At 45.8% G+C, this 24,605-nt stretch overlaps 1 protein-coding gene and 2 long non-coding RNA genes across 3 annotated transcripts in view; 2 read left to right on the top strand and 1 right to left on the bottom strand.

Annotated features, from left to right (window-relative positions):
- LOC122392111 (metal cation symporter ZIP14-like) overlaps positions 1 to 11,208 on the bottom strand; it is a 61,853-nt gene extending 50,645 nt beyond the window's left edge. Inside the window, exon 1 of the mRNA XM_043386656.1 lies at positions 11,041 to 11,208. The gene's annotated coding sequence lies outside the window, so the exon portion shown is untranslated. The remainder of the gene's footprint in view (positions 1 to 11,040) is intronic.
- Positions 534 to 16,569, top strand: LOC122392112. Its single transcript, XR_006258459.1, has 3 exons — positions 534 to 819; positions 951 to 1,075; positions 16,443 to 16,569. It is a non-coding gene; the product is annotated as an uncharacterized LOC122392112 (long non-coding RNA).
- Positions 16,570 to 21,803: 5,234 nt separating this feature from the next.
- LOC122392119 lies at positions 21,804 to 23,512 on the top strand. The gene is made up of 3 exons (XR_006258463.1): positions 21,804 to 21,834; positions 23,026 to 23,130; positions 23,453 to 23,512. It is a non-coding gene; the product is annotated as an uncharacterized LOC122392119 (long non-coding RNA).
- Positions 23,513 to 24,605: the final 1,093 nt, after the last annotated feature.

Raw genomic sequence — 24,605 nt, 5'->3', positions numbered from 1 at the left:
TCCGTTGGTTTTTTCCGCTAAGCTCTACGACGCTCCGTTTTCAAACGCCAGGGGGGGGGGGTCGCCCCCCCCCCCTGCATGGGCGAAGGTGGCAAAACACCGTTTACGGGCGAGGGTTAAAATGCCAAAATCAAGGGGGCACGATGCCCCGGTGCCACCCCCGTTCCGCCGCCTATGATATAGGTATATGTTACAGTTAGTATGCGAAACTAAATCGCCACGCACTTTGTATGTGGATCGCTCTTAAATGTAAATACAAACAAATACAAATACATTATACAAAGTACAGATAGTTTGCAACGTTACTAACTACGTTGCAAACTACCTGGCCGGTCAGGTAGTTTGCAACGAAACTAGTTGCGTTGCAAACTAGCGGATTTCGCATACTAACTGTCATATATATATATATATATATATATATATATATATATATATATATATATATATATATATATATATATATATATATATATATATATATATATATTGTTAGTGCCGAATCCGCAAATAAATTTCTTCGTCAAGATGCAAGTTGTTAGGCACGTTTTGCACATGCCTTCCATCGTTTTGTTCGTTTACCAGTTCTGTCTCGCGATTCATAGTCAAAAAGAAAATATTAAGTAGGCTGAGATATGTTAGTTTAAGTTAGATTTGTGTTGTTTAAGTTATCTTTGTCTTCTGTTCTGTTGATTCGAAAGAACGAAATACGAAGCGAACGAACGAAATACGAACGAAAATACGAAGCAAAATTGAAGAAACGAAACGAAAAGGAAACGATAAATGCAAGTTGTCGCCCAAGAGCCTGAGCCGAAACAATCCGTGAGTGAAACGATTTGAAACAACCAGCCTATTGTATTCTTGTAACATTGTTTCATAGTCCAAATTGTGTATGTGTTTATGGTTTTATGTTTATCTTCATCGCAATTGATAGTGTTTTTCAACATTTTCAGAAAACCAGTTGGAATACATGGACTAATTTGACAACTGTGTATTGGAGGGCGGCGGCGACAACAGTTTTGGATTGTTACTCGACCGAAATCATGAAGTAAGCGGACGACGAGAAGCTGAACGCAAGGTACGGTCCCGTTTCAATGATATCGCTGTTATTATTTCAATTAATTTAAATTCGCTGTCGTTTCGTCTTTTCTGCACCTGCCTTCCTCTGCTAATACGTCGGGAAAACTCAACAAATGGACGTTAGGACAGTTGGGGATTGCGCTCGACAAGATGGGTCAAGATACTCAGGGAACTAAGGCAGTTCTGATACAAAGATTGGAGGCATGTCTCAATGATGAAACTCCTCCGGTAAAGGTTCAAGGTTACGATCCCGTAGAGGTACGAGAAACTAGGACACTCCCGACTGCAGAAACAAAGATACCAGCACCACCGATTCACAATCCTAGTACCGATCATGCTCAAATTCCAGACGCGGCGAGTTCTGAATTTGATAATGAGTCTTGTGTTTCGGCAGCCGCCTCTTCTATTGTCTCGGAAAGAGTAAAACTCGCCGGTCTCCAAGCTAGAGCTGCGTTTTTTTAGAAAGAAACAGGAACTCGATCGGGAGGCGAATGAAATTCGAGCCAGACAGGAAACCCTGGAACTGGAGGCGAAAATTGGAGAAGTTATGGCAAGGGAAGCGGTTTGGAAAACAGAAGAAATGGGGATTGGATATAACCACAGCGAAAATTCCGCAGAGTCTGTCACTGGGAACCCACAATTCGATGCTAACCAGGTCAAGGAACGTGGGCCAAATATGACAGTTGTGCACCCTACGAGCTCCGAATGCACACCATTCTTCGATCTTGCGAAGCGGTTTCATCTACCGAATTTAGAAATGTCAACTTTTGATGGAGAAGTAGGCAAATACAAATGCTTCATGCGCGCTTTTCACAGTAATATAGTGTCAAGAGTCAGTCATGAGGAGGAGAAATTACATTACTTGCATCAATATACTGTTGGAAGACCACGAGAAATCGTAGCCACATGCTTGCATCTGCCACCTGAGCGAGGCTTTGCGGAAGCCATGAGTTTGCTGGACCGTCGATATGGGAGTCCACTGTCCAGTTCAAGTAGCAGCCGGACTTGTAGAAAATTTGTTGAGATACTCCAGTGTGAAGGCAGATGACGTAGAAGGCTTGGAGACGTTTGCGATTCAGCTGAGGGGAACTATGAACGCACTGGGAAGTCTACCTCATGGGGTGGGCTCTGTCGATGTGAAAACAATTCGATCGCTATTGGAGAAGGTGCCGCAGCTCATGAGGGATAAATGGAGAGTAAAGGTCGATGACATTGAACAATCCGAACTTAGAAGCGCTGAATTCAAAGATTTCGTCCAGTTTATTGAAAGAGAGGCTCGAATTGCGTCTAACCCGTCCTATGGAAGACATCTAACAATGCAGTCAGAGACAAAACCGATGTATAGAGAGAGAAGATCAGAAACGGGATTTAACACAAAAGGGAAGCTTTTGGCTGGTAACGTAAGTCCTCAACATGGGCGTAGGAACCTCACGAAAAGTGGGGGGGCCAGCGAAACTTCAATGCCACTTTGTGGGAGCCCCAATACCCCTATGAAGAAATTCTTTGCAGTTTTGTGCTCATCTCACCTTGCTGAATCATTTCCTGCTCTTAGTTTTGTATTTAAATAAAAAATAAAGATTTTACTTTAAAAAATGGCTAAAAAGTGGGGGGGCCATGGCCCCCCCGGCCCCCCCTGTTCCTACGCCTATGGTCCTCAAAATATGGAATGCCTTCTGTGTAAGCAAAATCACGATGTCGCGGAATGTTCCCAGTTCGACCAGAAGAAAAGAGACGACAAACTTGACTTCATCTATTCCAATAGGCTATGCTTCGGCTGCTTGCGCGCAGATCATATATCGCAAAACACTGTCAAGAAAGAAAAACATGTAGCAAATGCCAAGGGTTACATCCCACTGCTCTTCATTTTAATCGAAAGGAGCATTTAACGCCTACCATTACTTCTGGACACCTGGCATCCGGGGGCGGAGCGAAGTTACAGGTTGTACCTGTGCATGTTAGCTTGTTTGGTGTCACAACCCTTACCTCCGCATTCCTGGACTCGGGGAGCACCCACTCGTTTGTGTCAAAACGGTTACTTGAAAAACTGCGTGCTCCTCCGCTCGAACGCGCGTCCGTCACTCTGTCTACCATAAGTACTGATCAGCAACTGGATACATGCATCGTTTCTCATGTCGTGATAGAAGACTTGGAGTACAATCACAGATTAGAACTGCCTCCATTGTTTGTTCTGAACAGAATCCCCGTGTCTAGCGACGATGCACCAACATCAGTCGATACAAGCAAGTGGCAATATCTATTGGACGGAGGAGTGCATATCGAGGAAAGAGTCGAGGGTGAAGTAGGCCTTCTTCTCGGAATTAACGTGTCAGCGGCTATGGAGCCGATTGAAGTCATTCCCGGTCAGGACGGCGGCCCATTCGCCGTAAGGACCAGATATGGTTGGGTTTTGGGAGGTGCAGAGAGGGCCTCGGCGAGTCGCTTCAAAGTGAACCAAATACACGCTACATTTAATGAAGACGGCTACGGTAACCGAGCCGAATACAAGGTGGGTCCGTCCGCAGAAGATGTAAGATGGTGTTCCATTGTTGAATCATCGTGTGTAAGCCGCGATGGCCAGTACGAAATAGCCTTACCTTTCCGTCATGTCGAGCCTGACCTACCCAACAATAAGGTGACGGCTTATAAGCGCCTTGATCAGCTGAAACGAAAGTTCCAAAGCCAGTCAGCATTCGCGGCAGAATATACACGGCAGATGGAGAAACTGTTAGAAAGGGGGTACGCTGAAGTTGTGCCAGAAAATGTGGGCCAAAAGAAGGGTTGCATTTGGTACCTGCCTCATCATGGAGTTGAGAATGCACTGAAGAAGGATAAAATTCGTGTAGTCTTTGACTGTGCCTGTCAGTTTAAGGGCACTAGCTTGAACCAAGAACTGCTACAGGGCCCTGATTTTGCAAATTCTTTGTCAGATATTCTCCTACGTTTCCGCCAAGAGCCCATCGCATTGATGGCAGACATTGAGGGAATGTTTTTGCAAGTGAAGGTTCCGAAAGTTCAACGCGATTTCTTGCGTTTCCTATGGTGGCCTAATGGGGACATAACGGTGGATCCGAGAGAATACCGAATGACCGTTCACGTGTTCGGTGCAACGTCCTCACCTAGCTGTGCAAATTTTGCCCTGCGCCGTACGGCTTTAGAACACGGATCGTCGTATGAAGCGGAAGTGCCTCGGACAGTCATGGATAATTTTTATGTGGACGACTGTCTCGTATCGACAAGGACAGAAGAAGATGCCATAAACTTGGCATCCAACCTCAAGCTGCTATGTTCACAAGGAGGCTTCAATCTCACAAAATTCATAAGTAACAGCTCATTGGTCATGGGTTCGATTCCGGACAACGACCGATCGCCCAAGGTTCAAAATCTGAATTTGGTATCCGACACCCTCCCTATGGATAGAGCCCTGGGTGTTAGTTGGAACGTTCAGTCAGATAAATTTGGCTACAGCGTGGAGATGGACAAATTTATCAAAAAGCCAGTCACACGGAGGGGGATTCTGTCAGCTACGGCCGCATTTTTTGATCCTCTAGGCCTCGCTGCCCCATTTGTCATGCAAGCTCGCATGCTGTTGCAAGACCTCACTCGCCTGTGCTTAGAATGGGACCAAGACGTGCCCGTTGGACACTGCAAGGAGTGGAAACGGTGGCTAACGGACCTGACAATTATCGACCGGTATGGTGTCCCGAGATGCCTTTGTCCGGGTGGTCTAGCGAAAGCCAAGGTATTGGAACTCCACCATTTTTCAGATGCTAGTGAAAGAGCGTACGGAACAGTTACCTACCTGAGAGCAGAAGGCCTGGATGGCGGGATATCCTGCTGTTTGCTGCTCAGCAAATCCCACCTGGCTCCTATCAAGCCCCTGAGTGTTCCAAGACTGGAACTATCCGCGGCAACACTCGCCGTCAAGGTCAATTTGGAAATCGAACGAGCTTTCCAGTTCCATGTTCGACCACGTATTTATTTTTGGACCGATAGTACCACGGTTCTCAACTATATACAAAATGAGACGGCACGGTACCACGTGTTTGTGGCAAATCGATTGGCAGTTATTAGGGATGGCTCCACGGTTGACCAGTGGAAATGGGTCCCGTCGGAAGAAAATCCTGCCGACTTGCTGTCACGCGGATGCAATGTTACCAGTTACCACCCTGATGGAACAAAACATGTGGAGACATGGACCCCATTTTTTATTGCAACAGCAAGAGCAATGGCCCCGGCTGCCAGAACTGCAAGAAAATCTAAACGAGCTTGAGGTCAAGCAAGGGACATTCCATTTCAGCAAGTGCATGTGACCAGAAACAAAGTCCGGTTCTGACGCTAGCAGCGTATTATTCGTCATGGGAACGCTTGAAACGGGGTGTTGCTTGGATACGACGTGTCATTTCGAAACTGTTGAACAGGGACAGTTCCGCTTCAATGCTCGAGTTGAACTTAAGCGAACTGAATTCAGCTGAACGAGTCATTGTACAGCAGGTGCAGACCGCGTCGTACGCGGAAGAGATGAAAAGGCTTCAATCGGGTCAGGAAGTACGGTTGTCCAGCAGCATCGTCTCCTTGGATCCCAAATACGATGCCGGTCTGCTGAGGGTGGGAGGCCGTTTACAGCACGCCACCGATCTGGAGTATGACGGCAGACATCCCTTGATCCTGCCGAGCGAGGGAAGAGTAACGGAGCTTCTCATACAGGACATTCATGAGAAGGTTGGACACGAGGGAAGACAGCACGTACTCGCCGAGTTGCGGAGGAAATTCTGGGTCATCAGGGCCAACGCGGCAGTCAGGAGATGTCTCCTACAATGCATCAGCTGCCGGAGACGTATGCGGCCTGTGGAGATACAAAAGATGGCCATTGGCCGACCTCCCTTCAGACAGAGTTCGACAAGCAGAGCATCCATGGCAGAGCACCGGAGTGGACCTCTTTGGACCATTTTACACCAGGAGAGGACGCGCACAATAGGGTGTGTCATTTTGGGCACTTTTTTCGCAAAACATGGTGCTCCACTGATTTTATCGTGCCCCAGACACGTAGAAACCGTGTGACATCTTTTATTTCCCATACGCCGAGATATCCCTTTAGCATTATCCTAGCCGTGCGGGAAACATTTGCACGTGATCTTTCCTGCACTGTTTTCCGGCACGGGTTGATGACCTACAGTTCTGGTGATTTTTTGATAAAACTCTTAAAAAAGGTGATTTCAATAATTAAATTGTGAGTTTCTGAATAGATATTAAACGACGTATGGGAAATATCTTACTGAACTTGCTCTGGGAAGAAAAATGGAAACCTCGGTCTTCAAAAAATCTCCGGCACTCGGCTACGCCTCGTGCCTACAATTTTTTAAAGACCTCGGTTTCCATTTTTCTTTCCCAGAGCCGTTCAGTAATATATATTCCCCCAAATATTAACACCCATGCGGCGCCGACCGCCGACACTTTGGCCTATCTCTCAGCATTAGCGACCTCAGCGCCCCTAGCGGCAATGTTTTGAACTAACACGCTCGCTATGCTTTGTGAGCTTACGATCATCATTAAATGCATTTTACCGAACTGACGCCTTGCTGTTGGCTTGTCTGGCACTCAGAATGTTGGTGAAAATGTGATGTTATGCATCTTAAAGCACGAAATAGTTCTGTGTTAATGTATATTGTATAGTACTACCCCCGATCCCCGTGGTCTGACTGAATACGTACGAGCGCATGTTTATAGTGCCTGCTATTAGGTGTCACATGTTTTTGTTTTTTGGTAGCGTCGTTCACTGCATAGACCCCGGGGAACAGGGGGGGGGGAGCAGTGGGGGCGCTTACCCCCCCCCCCCCTCCAACTTGAGAGCCGAGTGGGCGCCGCCCCCTCAACATTGATGCAACGATGAAGGATCTCTGCTCCCTTTTATGGACCTACATGTCTGTTTTTATATAAACATCAGCACAAGGTTTTTCTCTTGCATGTGGATGGTTTCTGCTGATTCGGCATCGATTTAAGAACACCTATTGTCATCCCACTTTGATTTTATCTGAACTTGATCATAACTTTGGTAGGTCAGATTTTATACTGGACCATTTTGGTTCCGGATGGTATTTGATTTGGCGTGATGAGAACATTATGACGTACAACGGTGGTAAAGTCGTTGATTGATACAGGTTTACTCGCTCCGGTGGGAGGCAGTAGCGGCGGAACACCTTCAATTAAGTGGAGGGGGGGGGGGGGGGGGACACTGCCGACTTTTGGTCCCATTCTTTCCATGCAACGCCCATAGGGCTAATGTTAAAATGCCCAAATCAGAGGGGGCACGGTGCCCCGGTGCCCTCCCCGTTCCGCCGCCTATGGTGGGAGGGCGGCGTGTGGGACTCAGAAGGAGACTAATGGCTTGTGTTGTGCCTTTGGTAGGACCCTCAGTATCACCGATGCAGGGCCTTCAGAGCCTCCAATTAGGGGCCTTTAGAGGCACTGGTGTGGGGTCCTCACAGACGCCCGTGTGGCCCCTCAGAGGTGCTAGTGTGAATCCCTCATAAGCGCCGGTGAGGGTCCTCACAGAATACAGACGCCGTTGTGGACCCTCAGAGACACTGGTGTGGGTCCGTTACATGTGGGTGTGTGGCCCTTAGAGCTGCTGGTGCGAACCCTTCAAAAGTCGGCAGGGGGCCCTCAACGACCGGGGAGGGGGACCTCAGACCGGCAAGGGGCCCACAGAGGCCGGCGGCATTTTCAGAAGCCCTGTGGGGTCCTTAGATACCGACAAGGTACTCTGAGACGCCAGTGCGGCCCTCAGTCTCCGATGTAGGGCCCTCAGAGTTGCAGGTAGGTGGCCGTCAGATATGCTTTTGCCGAACCCTCACAGGCGCAGGTGTGGGTACCTCAGAGCCACCAATATATGGTTGCATAAATGGTGTGGCACTGGCTTGGGGGACCCTCAGTGGTGTCCTTATGGGCCCTTAGAACCACTGGTGTGGGGCTCTCAGAGGTGCTGGTTGTGAACCCTCAGAGGCCCTGCTGAGGGCCCTCACGGTCTCCGTTATGGGATCCTCAGAAGCCGGCGTAGACCCTGACGGAGATCTTAGTGTGGCTACTTAGGGGTTCATGAGGTGCTCTTACGAGACCTGTGAGGTCTTTCTCAGTTGAAATATAGTCAGCGTGGACCAACAGAGGTCAGTTGGTGCCGCAGGGCCCTTTATGGCCGGGTGGGCTCTCAGAAGCACCAGTGAGGGCCCTCAGTCTCACAGCCGTCGTAATGGGGCCGTCAGAGACATTGGTGTGAGGCCATTACTGATTACAGGTTGGCGTAAGGCCCTAGATATGGCCCCTCTTGGGCCGGCAAGGACTCTCAGAGGCACGCTAGCGGCCATAAGAGGCCGGTAAAGGGCCCTCAGAGGCCGCCAGTAGCCTTCAGAAGCCGGCGTGTAACCCTCATGGACAATTTAGTGAGGCTTCTTTGGACTCACGAGGTGCTGTTACGAGACCTATTCTTTCTGAATCGAAATATGGCCAGCATAGACCCTGAGCGGTAAACTGGTGCCACAGAGCCCCTCCGACCCGAGGGGTCCTCTGAATGCGATAGGGGGGGGGGGGGAGACTAGAGGGCACGTGCCTCCTGGGACCCCCTGACTACGCTACTATTTCATATGCGTCATGTCAGGTATTTTGGGCTTGCACCCCAACTTGAAGAATGTTCCTGGGCCCCTGTGACAATATATTGTATTCATTATAGGTATTCGTCATTAGCTTGCACTCTCTGCAATCTGCCCATACTATTATTTGTCCCTAGACGCGCTTACAGAGAGCAGGGATAAGCCCATACAGTCAGCGGCCTGTTAGTTTCGCAAACAGCCGCCAGGGGCGCTAGGGTCGCCTATGTTGTGAGATAGGGTAAACTTCTCTCGCTCGGCGCCGCCTGGGGGTTAAAATTTGCGGGAAATTAACAATGCCACGCCCTTTCCACATGAGTGGGGCACAATAAAATCGATGGAGCACCTTGCATTGCAATTAGTGACACACCCTAGCGCACAAGCAAAGCGTTATGGAGTCCTTTTCACCTGTCTAGCCATGCGCGCGGTACACATCGAGGTAGCTGAAAGCCTGTCGACTGATTCATTTATCTGTGCCTTGCGGCGCTTTATTGCACGGCGCGGGTCACATGTTCGCATCATGCGATCCGACAACGGGACGAACTTTGTCGGTGCGGATCGCGAACTGAAGAGAGAAGTGGATATGCTGATGGAATCAGACTCCAAAATTTTCAGAGAAGCAATCAATCGCGGCATAGAATGGCATTGGAATCCTCCTGGGAGCTCCCATTTCGGTGGAGCGTGGGAGCGGCTGATTAGTAGTGTTCGGAAAATTTTGGGCGCTCTACTGCGAGAGCAAACGTTCAACGACGAGACACTTTACACATTCCTATGTGAAGCAGAGAGTATTATGAATAACCGGCCTCTGATCCTGGTCACCAGCGACCCTCGCGACCAGTTACCTCTGACGCCAAACCACGTGCTACAGTTGAGAGCTGTTGTCATGCCCTGGTCGCAGACATCCGATCAAGATAGTTTCAGCAGAAGGAGCTGGAAACGGGCTTCGTATCTCGCTGAGCAATTCTGGAGACGCTGGCGGGACGAATATCTTCCCCTGCTTCAGCAACGGGCCGGGAGGTGCACGCGGAGCCACGACAACTTACGGCAAGGAGACGTTGTGCTCATTGTTGACAACTTGGTCTCAAGAGGTGTGTGGCCGCTGGGTGTGATCGAGGTCACGAAGGAAAGTTCCGATGGAAGAGTCAGGTCGGTAAAGGTACGATCACAGGGAAGTACTTTCTGGCGGCCCATCCACAAGCTGGTGAAAATAACAGAAGGATCGGCGACACAATGATTTGATGACCGAGGACATCAAATGGGCCGGGTGTTAGTGCCGAATCCGCAAATAAATTTCTTCGTCAAGATGCAAGTTGTTAGGCACGTTTTGCGCATGCCTTCCATCGTTTTGTTCGGTTACCAGTTCTGTCTCGCGATTTATAGTCAAAAAGAAAATATTAAGTAGGCTGAGATATGTTAGTTTAAGTTAGATTTGTGTTGTTTAAGTTATCTTTGTCTTCTGTTCTGTTGATTCGAAAGAACGAAATACGAAGCGAATGAACGAAATACGAACGAAAATACGAAGCAAAATTGAAGAAACGAAACGAAAAGGAAACGATAAATGCAAGTTGTCGCCCAAGAGCCTGAGCCGAAACAATCCGTGAGTGAAACGATTTGAAACAACCAGCCTATTGTATTCTTGTAACATTGTTTCATAGTCCAAATTGTGTATGTGTTTATGGTTTTATGTTTATCTTCATCGCAATTGATAGTGTTTTTCTACATTTTCAGAAAACCAGTTGGAATACATGGACTAATTTGACAACTGTGTATTGGAGGGCGGCGGCGACAACATATATATATATATATATATATATATATATATATATATATATATATATATATATATATATAATATACATATATGACTTTGGTCTTTGGCTGTCATTGACTTCGGGGATGGGCTTTGACAAGTAAGTCCCTCCTTGTCTAAGCCAACCTATGTAAGCCTGGTCTAAAGGCTGAAACAGACTCTTTCCGAATTCCGCGTTCAGGAAATCGCATGCGAGAGCCTATTCAAATACATTATAATTCTTCCCGCATCAATCGCATCTGGGAGGTGCGTGCGATTGATGCGAGCGTGCTTCCATGTATTTGAATAGGCTCTCGCATGCGATTTCATGACTGCGGAAAGAGTCTGTTTCAGGCATGAGCCCTTTCCCGGTCAGTGTCACGTTGTTAGAGCTAACTCAGCGATACTTTGTGCTTGATCGATTGATTGTTGAGTGGGTGCTTCGGTCCGCCTGGACCATTTCGCACCAAAATACTTTGTGCTGAACTGCTGACCAGAATGACTGAAATTAGACATCCGAGGGCCAAGGCCACTTACCTGACGGGCGACGGCTGACCTGTGCGTGCGCCGGCCGCTGGCGCTGGTCCTGCCTGTTCTGCACCCTCCTAGCGCAGCACACGATCTGCCGGCTACCGGCCACTGAGACCGTGAGCCGAGCTCGCCCACCCAACGCCCACCGAGCTCACCATGCCCTGTGGCCTGTGGCCTGCGCCTACACATATCGGTCACCGGCCGGCGCCGCGCTGCCTGACATCTGGTGGTCGACTACCAAACTATTACACATGCGGGCCCACTACAAATACATAGATGCGCCATGCTCCACTCCTTCGATTAGGTCTATCACTAAACAAGGTAAACGCCTTGCGTGGCAACCAGGGGCGCGGGAACTACTTTCCGACTGGGGGGGCACACCATAATAGAGATCAACCTAGGGTACCCCCAAATCTAGTTTTCTCACCGGTTTTAGGCCACTTGTTTTTCATCCCTCGGCTTTTTCAACAAAAAAGAAAATATTTGCAAAAAAAAGTGTGGTATTCCGTCTCAAAGCTGTGAGGGCACCGCCCCCACGGCCCCAGAGTTGGGGGGGGGGGGGCAAGCTGCCCCCACTGCCCCCCCGGCTCCCGCGCCTATGGTGGCAACAAAATGCAAAAGTTTGTTTTGGGGGCAAATATAAACTTTTGGGTTTTGTTGCCGAACTAGATGGAAAATGAATACGGTGATGATGCCAATTTAAGGTGCGGAGTCTCGCGCGTCTTGCTGTAACGCCGATTGACCAATAGCATAGTATTCGCGTTATTGTCGTTTTTGTTGAAAAAAATATTTAGAACCTAAGGTGGTTTTAGGGTGGCTGGATGTACACCTAGTATCAATATAGTTCTAATATAAGTCGATATTTTAACCCTCGCCCGCACATGGGGGGGGTGGTTGCCACCCCCCCCCCAGGTAGTCTTTCTGCTCTGCACTCAACATTTTTAGAGCTAGAAGGCTGATTTTTCGTATAGCTGCTCCTCTATCCTTTCTTGATGTCCACTGAAAATTTCAAGTTTCTGTGGTTTTTGGTTTCGGAGATATGACCTTGTTTTTCAGGTCATGTCATGACCCAAATGGCCAATTCTCAACATCTTGCGTTGGCTATGGGCCTTGTGAGCTTTTAACACCTTGATTTCGGCCTTTTATGCCAATCCTACCTCCCACCTATCATGAAACATGTTGTTCGACGATGTACAGAGGTCAAGGTCAGGGTCAAGGTCAACCTAGGTCATCTAAGATAATTGCGTTTTAGGCAAGCTGAATTTACTTTTTTTGAAATTTTTTGACTACATTTTTGGTAAAAGCTTCTCAGATCATGATTTCATGTGATATGGACACATAAACAATCGGTGCACACATCAGTATACACACAGACACACACAGACATACAAACACATATTATTGACCTTGACCTAACTTGACCTGAGATGACCTCAGCAGCAAAAACCTGGTCGGGTAGTGTGACAAAGAGGTTCTAGCTGGCTTGGCACCAGAAAACGGCATCGTCATCGGTATATGACAAGCAGCGCGCTTGATATCCAACGGTGACCTAAAACAGCAACATTTTTTAGTTTGACCTGACCTGGAAGGTCAATGACTGACCTGAGAAGGTAAAACTGGGTATCATTGGATTCGTCTCTTCCCAAAGAATCTTTTTGGTCTTTACCGCTAAGCTCTATCTCCAACAGGAACGAAACGGCGCGGGGGGGGTGGCAACCACCCCCCCCATGTGCGTTCTAGGATGGGAAAATGGCATGTGCGGGCGAGGGTTAAATAGATGGATAACGTACACCTTGGTTAGAACAAGACTACTAGCCGCACCATTTCAGTACACATTGCATACTTCTCGAAGCATACGAAACAAAATAGCACCTTTCACTGATAAACATAATTAGAACCCAAGGTGGTTGCAGGGTGGCTGGATCTGCACCTAGTATCAATATCGTTCTAATAGATTGATGCCGTACATACGGTTCGTATGCCAAAGTACGTAGTGTATAAAATACGTATGCTAGAAGTAGGGTATAGTAGTGTAAGTTGAGCCACTTTTTCCTTATTGCTGCTCTGTTGCCATGCTACAGGGAACTCATGATAAATTCATTTACCAAATAATATAGCTTTGTCTATTTCGCCCATTTACTCATCGAGAAATTTTGCTATGCCTTGTAAGAAATGCTCATTAAATAAAGAATAAAAAAGGTATTACACATTAATCAACTTAACCCGCGCGGGGCTGAGGGGTAAATTTTACCCCCCCTCGCGAATTTTTGCAATATCTCAAAAACGGCGGCGCGCAGCGCCGCCAAACTTTCAGTACCTTTTTTTACATCAATTTGACACGTTCCCTGAAAATTTGAGCGAAATCCGTCGGAAATTTTTTTGAGAAATTGACGTTTTAGTGACGTCATGTTCGCCATTTTCGCTTCAAAAACGGCAAAAGTTCAAACGCCGCTAACATCTTCATTTTTAAAGGAATCAAGACGTAACAAAAAAGGATATACGTAATTCTACTTTGTCTATCCGGACAAAGTAGAATTACGAAATATATGTCCGGAATATGAGAATGAGAATAAATATATGAGAAGTACCGGAATATATGTCAGAGAAGTGGTCTATGTGTACCTACATACCAAGTTTACAAGAATCGGTTCAAAAATGTGGGAGTTATTCAAAATTGTATGACGTCACGACACACACAAATTTTGAAAAATGACTTTTTTGGAAGTTCTAGACCTCGTATGGAAACAAAAATAGCACCATTCGACTCGCCGTGAAAAACTGCATCAGATAGACACCTTTTTAGGCCTTAGCAACCAACTTCAAAATTTGACCTCACTTGACCTGACCTTGACCTGACCTCGACCTGAAATTCATCCAGAGGTGGTCCATATCACTTATTGAGTGTGCCTATTGAATTCTATGAGTAAAATGACCCATAAAACATGTGTCGCACATGCCCTTTTCTATATTTTGTTTTTTGGTGACCTGACCTGACCTGACCTTGACCTTGACCTCTGAATGATATTGTATGCAACGAATATTGTCTTGGTAGCCTAAGAACACGTTTTGGGCGATCAGTCTCAGTCCATGACTCCATTCTTCGGCAACTACGGTGCAAGGCCGATACTGTAGGAACTTGCAATTTGTACCCTTGACCTGACCTTGACCTTGACCTCAAACTTTAAATTAAGTACATGTTTTTAGTTTTTCGTGATGAGATCTTTCGAGTGGCGTTTGAATTTTCCAAATCGGACCATTAATTCGGGAGATAACAGGGGGGGGGGGTAAAATTTACCCCCCCCCCCAGCCCCGCGCGTTCGGCTGGAGACCCCAGCCCCGCGCGGGTTAACCCAAGGGTGGGGTACGTACTTAATACCCTACGTGTGCATTTGCTATACGTACTTTTGTCCGTGACGTACTTTTGTCCACACGTAGGGTAGACCGGGGCAAGTTGCCCCGCCGAGGTAAAACGCCTCACCGATGTTTCTCGGAACTGGCAGGGTTCTGGGGAAAGATCCTCTCTTCTGTTAAATGTGCACTATATATGATCATTATATGGGCAGACTGGAAAAAATTGTGATAACTCTCTAGGGAGATATAGCCAAAAATGTGTTTGTTGAGTGATTTTTATGTTTGGTTGTCTGATTATACATCATCGCGTTCTTTTGTGGTCCACATCAGGTTAACGACTTTTATATATTTTGAACAACTGTTGTCTAACGCTTATGATGCCGGGTTGGTTCGTGTTAAATTATGTCTTGCTGGAGCGCAAGGCGTTGTTCGCTGACCGAACTACGTGATGGGGTAAAACGCCCCAGTAGGTCGCGGGGCAAAAAGCCCCATGGGGCGTTTTACCTCATGTGTTGTTCGGACTACCCACTTCCTAATGTTCGGTAGCTGGCGAACAACAAGTTTCTATGCATTTATATGTATTTTTCTCAGCAACTGTATGGCAAAGGAAGCATATTGTTAACTGATTTGCATTGCAATAATTTATTATTTGGCCTTATGAGGCAGGTGAAAAACCTGCTCATACAATAGTGTCATAGCTGAACACTTGATAGGATGGAAGGTGTTACCTTCAGTGCCGTACCTCCAGCGGTCTAACGGACCTCTCATATAAGATTTAGCCAACTACCATGTTCAATCTTTAATCTAGTGTATGGGGCTTCTTGCCTCAGGCCGTGGGGCGTTTGGGGTTGGGGCAAAATGCCCCATTTGCAGTTGCTTCACAAATCACTTCCTAGCTGGGAGTCCGATCATAAGTGAATGAATTTGAGGGGTGGAATTTAAAGTAAAATGTCCAAAGAACACATTGAGCACAAATTTGGCTTTCCAGGTGATGTGAGACAAAAGTAGGTACCTATGTAGCAAAATAAATTGTCTGGGGCGTCTTGCCCAAGGCATACTTTATACCCTACGTACATTTGCTATACGTAGGCTTTTATACGTGACGTACTTTTGTCCATACGTACTTTATACCCTACGCACTTCTGCGATACGTACTTTTGTCCGTGACGTAGTTTTGTCCATACGTAGGTACCTACTTTTTACCCTACGTACATTAGCTATACGTACTTTTGTCCGTGACGTACTTTTGTCCATACGTACTTTAAACCCTACGTACTTCTGCGATACGAACTTTTGTCCCTGACGTACTTTTGTCCATACGTACTTTATACAGTACGTACTTCTGCGATACGTACTTTATTAACGACCTGCCCACTGCAATATCTACAAATTGTTTGCTTTTTGCTGACGACCTCAAACTTTTCAACGAGATCAGGTCAGCAGCTGATGTGCTAGCACTTCAGAGGGACTTAGATGCAGTAGCACGATGGGCGGCTGACTGGAAACTGGTACTTAATGCTTCAAAATGTAAATCTTTCAAAATCACGTTGAAACGAAACTTTATTAACTCTTCCTACAAAATCAACGGAATTACCTTAGAAAACGTCACATCCATTCGGGATTTAGGAGTTATTCTTGACCAAAAGCTGGACTTTGCTGAACATGTGGGTTCAATTGTCTCGAAAGCCAATAGGGCTTTAGGACTTATCATTCGCACTTTCCAGTCAGCCTCCCCCCGGTGCAAGGTAGACAAGCAGGCGGCTCTGGCGGCTTACAATGCAAACGTCCGATCGATTCTTGAATACTGTTCAATCATATGGGGCGGTGCAGCCAAATGCCATCTAGTTCGTGTGGAGAGAGTGCAACATAAGTTTTTAATGTGGCTTGCGCGTCGTACGGGCTATGTCGGAGCCTCTCTGGCCTACTGTGATTTACTGGCATCGTACGGTGTGCTCCACTTGGGTGCTCGGCGAGCACAGTATGATGTCATGTTTTTATCCAAAGTGTTTAAAGGTTTCATCTCTTCGTCGTTTTTATTACAGTGTTTTGGGTTACAGGTACCGATCAGACAAGCCAGAACCATGAACAGAGCATTATTTACTCTGCCGTTTGCTCGAGTGAACACTGTATCATCCGGCTTGTTCTCGCGCATCCCACGCACTGTCAACCACTTTCTAGGGTCTGTTGAAACAGCAGACTTATTTTTCGATTCACTTGGTCAGTTGAAGAGGCAGAGCGTGCTGTATGTGTCAACCCTTCCTCCTGTCGTGTAAAAATTAGCTTGTGATGTTTTAAGCTTTTCATCTTGTGCACACCATACATCACTAATGCTTTATTTTTAGGTAGGTAGATATTCAGTACTTTCAGTATTTTATACAGTGTTTTAATGTTTATGTATATCGTATGTACTTCTATAGTAGGTACTATTTATCTGTTATGCCTTCGTAGTCATTTACACTCTGCCTTTATAGTCTTTTTTACACTATAGGTACTACTTTTACTTCTAGTCTTCTGTACTTGGAACAGATCATTATTTTTATAGTGTGTTTGGTGTGTGATATACTTATATGACTTCACCTGTCATTGGGCCAAGCCTGTTGGTGATTTGCGCAAATACAGAAATACAGAAATTTTGTCCCTGACGTACTTTTGTCCATACGTACTTTATACTGTACGTACTTCTGCGATACGTACTTTTGTCCTTGAAGTACTTTTGTCCATACGTACTTTATATTGTACGTAGTTCTGCGATACGTACTTTTGTCCCTGACGTACTTTTGTTCATACGTAGGTACTTTATACTGTACGTACTTCTGCGATACGTACTTTAATCCTACGTACTTTTGCTTACGTACTTTTGTCCTACGTACTTAAGCGATACGTACTTTTGTCCGTAACCCGTAAAGTAAAATATAATACACCTTTTTGCGTTAGCTTTTGACCATTGGACAAAACGTTTGTACACGTACGCCATATAGGTGGCGCTACAAATGGGCGGTTGGTCACAAAGAATCACCATTGTGCAAAACTATTCGGCGGTCTTCCTCTACAACTCGACATTGAGCGAATGGTTCAGCATTGTGCAAAACAAATCATCATTGGCCGAAACTTTACGTCATATACCGAGCTAGCTCGCTCAATGCCGAAGCCTGGAGAAGTGTCAAACTGTTTTGCAGATCGCTCATTTCAGTGTTCAATCTGTTTTGCTGACTGGCTGAAATGAAACACACAACGCCGGAATAATTGTGCTCAATGCCGAATGTCTAAATGGCTCCTCAAACAGTTATGGCGAATGGTTGAATTCAAATGCAAAAAGGTGTAGTTATATAACAAACAAGTGATTTGGAGTAGTTTGGAGTAACTTTGAACATATTTTGAATACCTACAGCTCTTCATGAAATATGAAACACGCATTTCATATTATTTTAACGGTCAAGACAGCGGCCGACGTCGGCCGGACGTCATCTCACCTCAACCTCGGCAAACGATCTCGGCCCAACGCCGGCACGACGTCGGCTAAACCTCGGCTGGACGTCGGTACATGCAGGGTATATAGAACAACGGTACATGCGGGCGTACCCGCCGTCCAGCCGACGTCGTGCCGAGGTCGGACCGGGCCCCTCTCAAGTCGTTTGGTAGCAATGACGTCACCGTGGCCATAGATCCGCAGCCGCCCGCAACCGCCGCGCGTTAAAAGGGCAGATGGAACTACCCCATCCACGTCGCCATTTTTGTGAATTTTGCTACATATTTAGGCTCGTTAGAAAGAGCATTAAATTCTGAGCAAGGGCTCTCGACGCGATTGTTTCAGAGCGTACTCAAATTCCGTCAAATCGAGTGTAACTCAATCCGGGTGAGACTAAATGCTTACTTCGAAATCTAAGCTGTGTTGCGGCATTGGCGGTTATGTGCGGCGTGTATGCCGCATGATTAGTAAGCGGCGACCACTAAATTAAAGACTTAAACGCTCCAACCTGTTTTCAATGAATAACACTGCATACCAAAAATGCCAATCGCTCTCGTCATAAGATATTTAGATTTAAATAACTAAGTTATCTGCATCATCATTTTGAACCAAATTATTGCTTTCAACTTAGTACTCACTCATTCCTTCCTTCGTTGGCTCCAAACAGTCTTTCGATTGTCTGGAAATCGTATGCCAAATCCCGCACCTGTATACGACTGGTGCATATAAAGGCCGATGTAAGAATTTCAATAGGCTCTCGCATGCGATTTCCTGGCTACCCAAAAAGTCTGTTTCAGTCATGCTATCAAAACATGGTGTCAGCCCTGTCACCAGCCTATGACTGCTCTGCTTGTAGTGTCCCTGACCGTCACCGACTCCCTTCCCTCCTTAAAAGCCTAGTTTCCCTCCATCATCTCTACTAGATTTAGGTGATGCTCCGACAAATTCACAAACAAGACCGAACTTGTTCGGAGTTCGGACTGTGAGTTAACCCTCGCCCTTTAGGGGGGGTCGAACGGACTCCCCTCGGTTTTTCGCGAATAACTCGCGTAAAAAGCGGCCGATCACGACGTAACTTTTAGTACCCTCGCGTTGATCAATTTTACACCTACCCTGAAAATTTCATGACCCTGACGCAAATAACCTTTGACCTGTGACCTACTTTTCGAGACCATGTTTGGCCGGAACCGCGATTCAGCGTATGTCGGCTCGCATTAGCAGCGCGTTTGCAGTCTTTTCGTGGTTTCAAGCGTTCAAACATGTGATATGATCTTGCCCCCATGCATCAGGGTGGGTGTCAAGGTCACCTGAAGGTCAGGTCAGGTCATTGACCTTTGGTGACCTCGGTTCACTTTTTCGAGTTTGACATGTTTCTAGGCCAGTTTTTCGACCTGAATTCGAATTTGGCAACCACATGAACGTTTACAAAGTAGTTTTGGTGCCTTCGTAACATGCTACGAGGCTGTCAGAGGCGGTTGACACCCACTACAAATACCCGGCAGGACCTCTACTGGTTGACCTGACCTGACCTGACCCGACCTGGCCTAAATGAATGAAGACATCATCTGTGATCAAAACTAGCATGATATTCGTGATCAGCACCCCGAAAAACCCCATGGCAGCCACACTACGACGTTCTAACAGGTCCTGATTTTCCCGTTTTTTGGGTCATTGACCTGACCTGGAAGGTCAACCGATGACCTAGGACCTTAAAATTGGGTATCACCGGCTTCCTCTCGTCACGGGCAACACGCTCGTTTTTTCCGCGAAGCTCTAGCTTGATCAGGAGCGAAACGGCAAGGGGTTATACCTTATACGTTCGCGGCTGGAAAAGCACCAATACGGGCGAGGGTCAAGTTGAAAGTATTAATTTGGTTCAAAACGATGATGTAGATAAGTTAGTTATTTAAATCTAAATATCCTATGACGAGAGCGATGGACATTTTTGGTATGCAGTGTTATCCATTGAAAACAGGTCAAAGCTATTGAGTTTTTAATTTAGTGGTCGCCGCTTGCTAAGCATGCGGCATACACGCCGCACATAACCGCCAATGCCGCAACGCAGCTTAGATTTCGAAGTAAGCATTTAGTCTCACCCCTCAATCCATGTTTCTGAGCGCAGGCTCCCCCGGGCCGCCGGCCAGACGCCTCGGGCGGAATTCCCCTGTCAGAGATTGTACTCGGGGCGGCCTGAGCGCAATGTCAGACAGTGTATGAACCCCCTGTAAATGCAGGGGACTCGGCTACTAAATGACATAGGCGGAGCGTTAAGGTTGCGAGCAGGAAGAAATTTGTATGAAGCTGCAGCAATGGTCGCTGAAAATTATCATTAGAAATATTTCAGAATTCAGAATATGTTTGTAAGATGGTTCACACAAATCGTCACACGGTTCTATACGCACAACGTTAAAAAACTTGATATCGTAATAAGGTTACTTACACTGCGATTTATCTGTAGGGGTAACCTCCCAACTCATGATTGTTTTCATCCTTCATGGCGTATGTATGTTTATCCTAGGTCCGTGTAATGATTTTTGCCAATCAGATAGCTAAATTGTTATTGACTTAATTGTTATTGACAAATAATATTACTGGGGGGAGTTAGTATGGTGTTTACAGCCAGGGACTGCACAACCGGGCATCTTCAATTGACCAGGAAATTCAATTGACTATATTGACCAGAAAACTATCACCAACCACAAGCTAGCAAAAAAAAAATGAAATAATGTCACTGCACTAATCATATCAATGGACGCCGGTGAAAACAGGGCGCCGGAGGGCATTTTAGTCACGTGACATTTGGAACTTCTCCCGCTTCATGGGCCTTCTATATGCCAAACGTCACGTGTAAATTTCACGAACCTTGATCAAATCGCCCCAGGCGCCCTGTTTTCACCGTCGTCCATATCAATCTGCCAACGCACAAAAGACGCCGAATTCCAGCGCCCGCGCCACAAAGAGCACCACGGTATGCTTATTTGAACGTAGCGCCGTTAAGAACGGATGTTCGGCGAAATCCAGTCAGCTGACTAATCTTGTTAATTGTTTAAACGTAGCTGTATCTATCACGTACAAATAAAATAAACTACAATAAGTTATTATGAAAAATAATGTTTTAATTCTTTTGGAATCAGAATGAACATTTATTCAAAAGAAAATAAATGAAAACTTATAAACGATCGATACCATATCTAGTACCAACTAGAACCTAGCATAAACCTACCAAAAAATCATCCATATTTCATTAAATATACTAGAATCTGGTTCCTACTAGCTACTAGACGCGCCTTCCATATGTGACGTAAGCATGGCCAATGAGCGGACTTGAGTATACCCAGTATGTAGGTACCCTGGGTCGGACCGACGTCGGCATGCCGACGCCGAGATGCCGACGTCACCAGTGGCGGATCCAGGGGGGGGGGGCAAAATGGGCATTTGCCCCCCCCCAAACGGCATAATTTTAACATTACGCCTATGGACGAGGCACGGAAAGAATCGATAAATTGTTATGGTTTGCCCCCCCCCCAAAAAAACTCTGAGCTGGATCCGCCTCTGGACGTCACCCCGATGTTTGCCGACGTCGGGCCGGCGTTGGCATGCCTACTGGGAACTTTGTCTACTGCAAAACGATCAGCTAAAAATTTAACATTAGGGATATTATTTTAGCTAATATGATGCCCATACATTTAGTATACAACTCATTTAAAAACGATGCGTCTTAAACCACAAAAAACAACACCAAATATCAAAGTATTTAAATCTTGACAAGCTTTTTTATTTCGTGGCCACCACTTATTGCCACATTTTGCTGTGTTTTGTATTTACTGCGCAGCAATTGTCCACATAGCGGAGACCGAGCACCTGAAAGTAGATCCGTTAGATCCTTGACAGCATAGATATACAGACTAGATAGGGCAGCTGTTTAGCGACGGCATGTAGAGGGCGCCGCCATGTTGGGGCAGCCCTCGGCGGGGCAGTTCTGTGTAAGTGAACGGGAAATTGGGAAAGTTTACGGCACATTTTTTGGTATTTTAGAGTGAATAGTGTTTGTCTCTGGAGTTCAGCTCATAGATTGAAGCTTGGAGAATGTCAAATGGAGGTTGAATTGTGCTCAACTAGTTTTGATTTAGATATATGAAGATAGAAAGGAGGGAGTGTTACCCGGATGGCGCCATTGTCTTACATGTATGCTGCTTTGCATTTGAGGGTATTTAAGGGGTTGATAGTACATTTTGTTGGAAAAACATTGTGTGGAAGTACAGTAGGATCTCATACCTTTATTTTCTTCCTTATTTACTTTATAAACAACAAAAGATCTAGGAATTGAAAAGTGTAGTTTGTGATGCAGAATGCTGGTGCTAAAATGAGTTTTATTGTAGGCCTATGGTAGGTTAAATTATAACACTATGTCAAAAATATCCTCATTTCATATTTTAAAACACTTCAGCTTTTGAAAAGTTACTGTGCGCCAGACTGCAAAGCACGTCAACACAGTCAGCAAGCCGCACAAGCTGGGGCGACATGTCTGCTTCAGTCCTCTGACAATCTGCAACAGATATCAGCTGCACTGACTGGCAAGACCTACATTTTTACCAGAAGCTTATATATCTTCGCTGTTGATAGGAAATGCTGCAATATAAGACTTGAAATTTAAGTCACATGCTGACTTGCAGTCAGTGACTGCGTTATGTCTCTGAGGACTGACTATCTGTTCACCATTTTCTTGGAGTAGATATGATATGCTAGTGCAGCAGATCTGCATTGTATGATGTTATGGCCAGCAATGCTCAACACAAAAATGTTGAACTTTCTGCTGCAAATCTAAGCCACCCTGTGCAGCTGATGAGCAGCTCTGCACTGGCAATATGTTTTCGGCATTGCCGTCTGGGCTGTGGTTGGCGCCTTAAAAACAATGGTCTACATGTGAAATTCCAAAATTGTGAACCATTTTATAGCCTTACAGATATTGCAATATTTCTCTTGCCATCTAAATGCTTTGAAATACCTAAGTCTTCATTGACCTGGGTTTTATGAGCAAAGTTGGTAAATGCATATTTCAAACTGAGTACAGCGGTGAGCGAGTAGGAAAATCCTTTCCTGATGCGTAGTTACTTGGTAATGTAGCCCAGGTAATTGACTCAAGAAAATGATCAGTTATTGTATCTATCTTTCAGGTTCAGTTATATGTGCAACTCACAAGTGCTCAAAAAGGCTGCAAGATGCCTAGCTAGCAACTGCTCCAACCAGTTTGAAGGAAGAAGGGGTGTGTTTCTCCACAGGTAAATAGAAAATGTCTTTTTCAGTTAAGTCTGAGAGGATGTTTTAGAAATGGATATAAATTGCAGTTAGTATTGTTCTTATGTGATTTGTGAGATAGTCTCTGTTCATGTTTTAATGTGGATACATCACAATCCATAACAACAGTTGGCCATAAGGACAATTGATTAAACAATGGTCTGTTAGGAGTTCAGTAGCATCAAGATGCAGTGAATATAAATGTATAGGTACAAAGGGTATTTCATTTGAACTAACCTCCACCCAGCCCCTTAAGTTACCAGTTATTCAACACATTAACAGATGCCTGTCATTTTCACTTTCTAGGTTTCCTCAAGACCCAGGTGTGTACAGTGAAAGGACTGGCGCATTCAGGTGAAGATGGGCTGGTGGCAACATGTATTGCTTTGCTTGCCCCGGGGCAAGCTTGGTCATGCGGCACACTTCATGATGAGGGCTCCTTCGATTGCACAGACCAGTTTGGCTGTGCTATGGTGCAGTCCCATCAGGTCTTTCTTCCCTGCCCACCTGCAGGTGAGTGTCATGTAGTTGTGCAAGGTGAGCAGAGTCCACTGCTGTGTCATTGCTAACATGTGAAAGCAGCCTATGATCTGTTTATACTGTTACAACATACCATACCAACTTTGAGCACAATCATTCCAGATGTTTGTGAGAAATAGATACGTGCTCTGCACATGTACAATTGTACACATACAATAGTATGCCTCAAGTGATTGCTTAAACTTATAAGCCACTCATCAGATTGGTCTCCAACCAGTGTCCCAATTTTGTATGCAATGCATCCTGCCATTCTGGAGTCATAAAAATACCCAGCACGTGCTTGCAACCAAACCACATTTCTCATTGCATTGCCAAGGGAAGTGGGTGCCCAACAACACACAAAGTTTCATCAAAATGTGTCCAGGCATTAAATAGGAGTTATTGCAAACAGAACAGATTTGGCACCGATGATTTAGTAAGTGCCTGGTGGAACGTGCCAAGTTGACTCCCCAAATGCTTCAACAATGCGTAATTTCAAGGAAGAACGGATAAGCTACACAACATGATAACTGTTTGCTAAACAGCATGTATGGCTGCAAAGATATGGGCCTCTAGAATGCTTGATACCAAGTTTGACAGTTCGTACTCATTTAACCCGATATTTTTTGAAGTTATATCAATATTTTTCGATAATCAATCTCATTTCTTTCTCGCTCATAAAGATTTGTATTCCATGGACCATGATTGATCGCCTCATGTGTGAATGTGTGTGAACATGGCAGTGTGTGCATGTCAGTGTCGAGTCCGCTCATCGCCCTATCCCTATAGGAGAACTAAGAAGTAGGCATGATTGGTTGTTTTTATTTTCCTCAGGACCATTTCAATAGCTGCCAGAGCAGCGGGGGCTGAAGCAAAGGCTAGAGAAAGCTCCGACTAGGACGTTGGCCTGTTCCAAGCAGTCTCGAAACGCACACAAGAA

Source organism: Amphibalanus amphitrite, unplaced genomic scaffold (assembly GCF_019059575.1).
Source record: "Amphibalanus amphitrite isolate SeventyFive unplaced genomic scaffold, NRLGWU_Aamphi_draft 000469F_arrow, whole genome shotgun sequence".
Lineage (NCBI taxonomy): Eukaryota > Metazoa > Arthropoda > Thecostraca > Balanomorpha > Balanidae > Amphibalanus > Amphibalanus amphitrite.
This window is presented reverse-complemented; position numbering and strand designations above follow the sequence as displayed.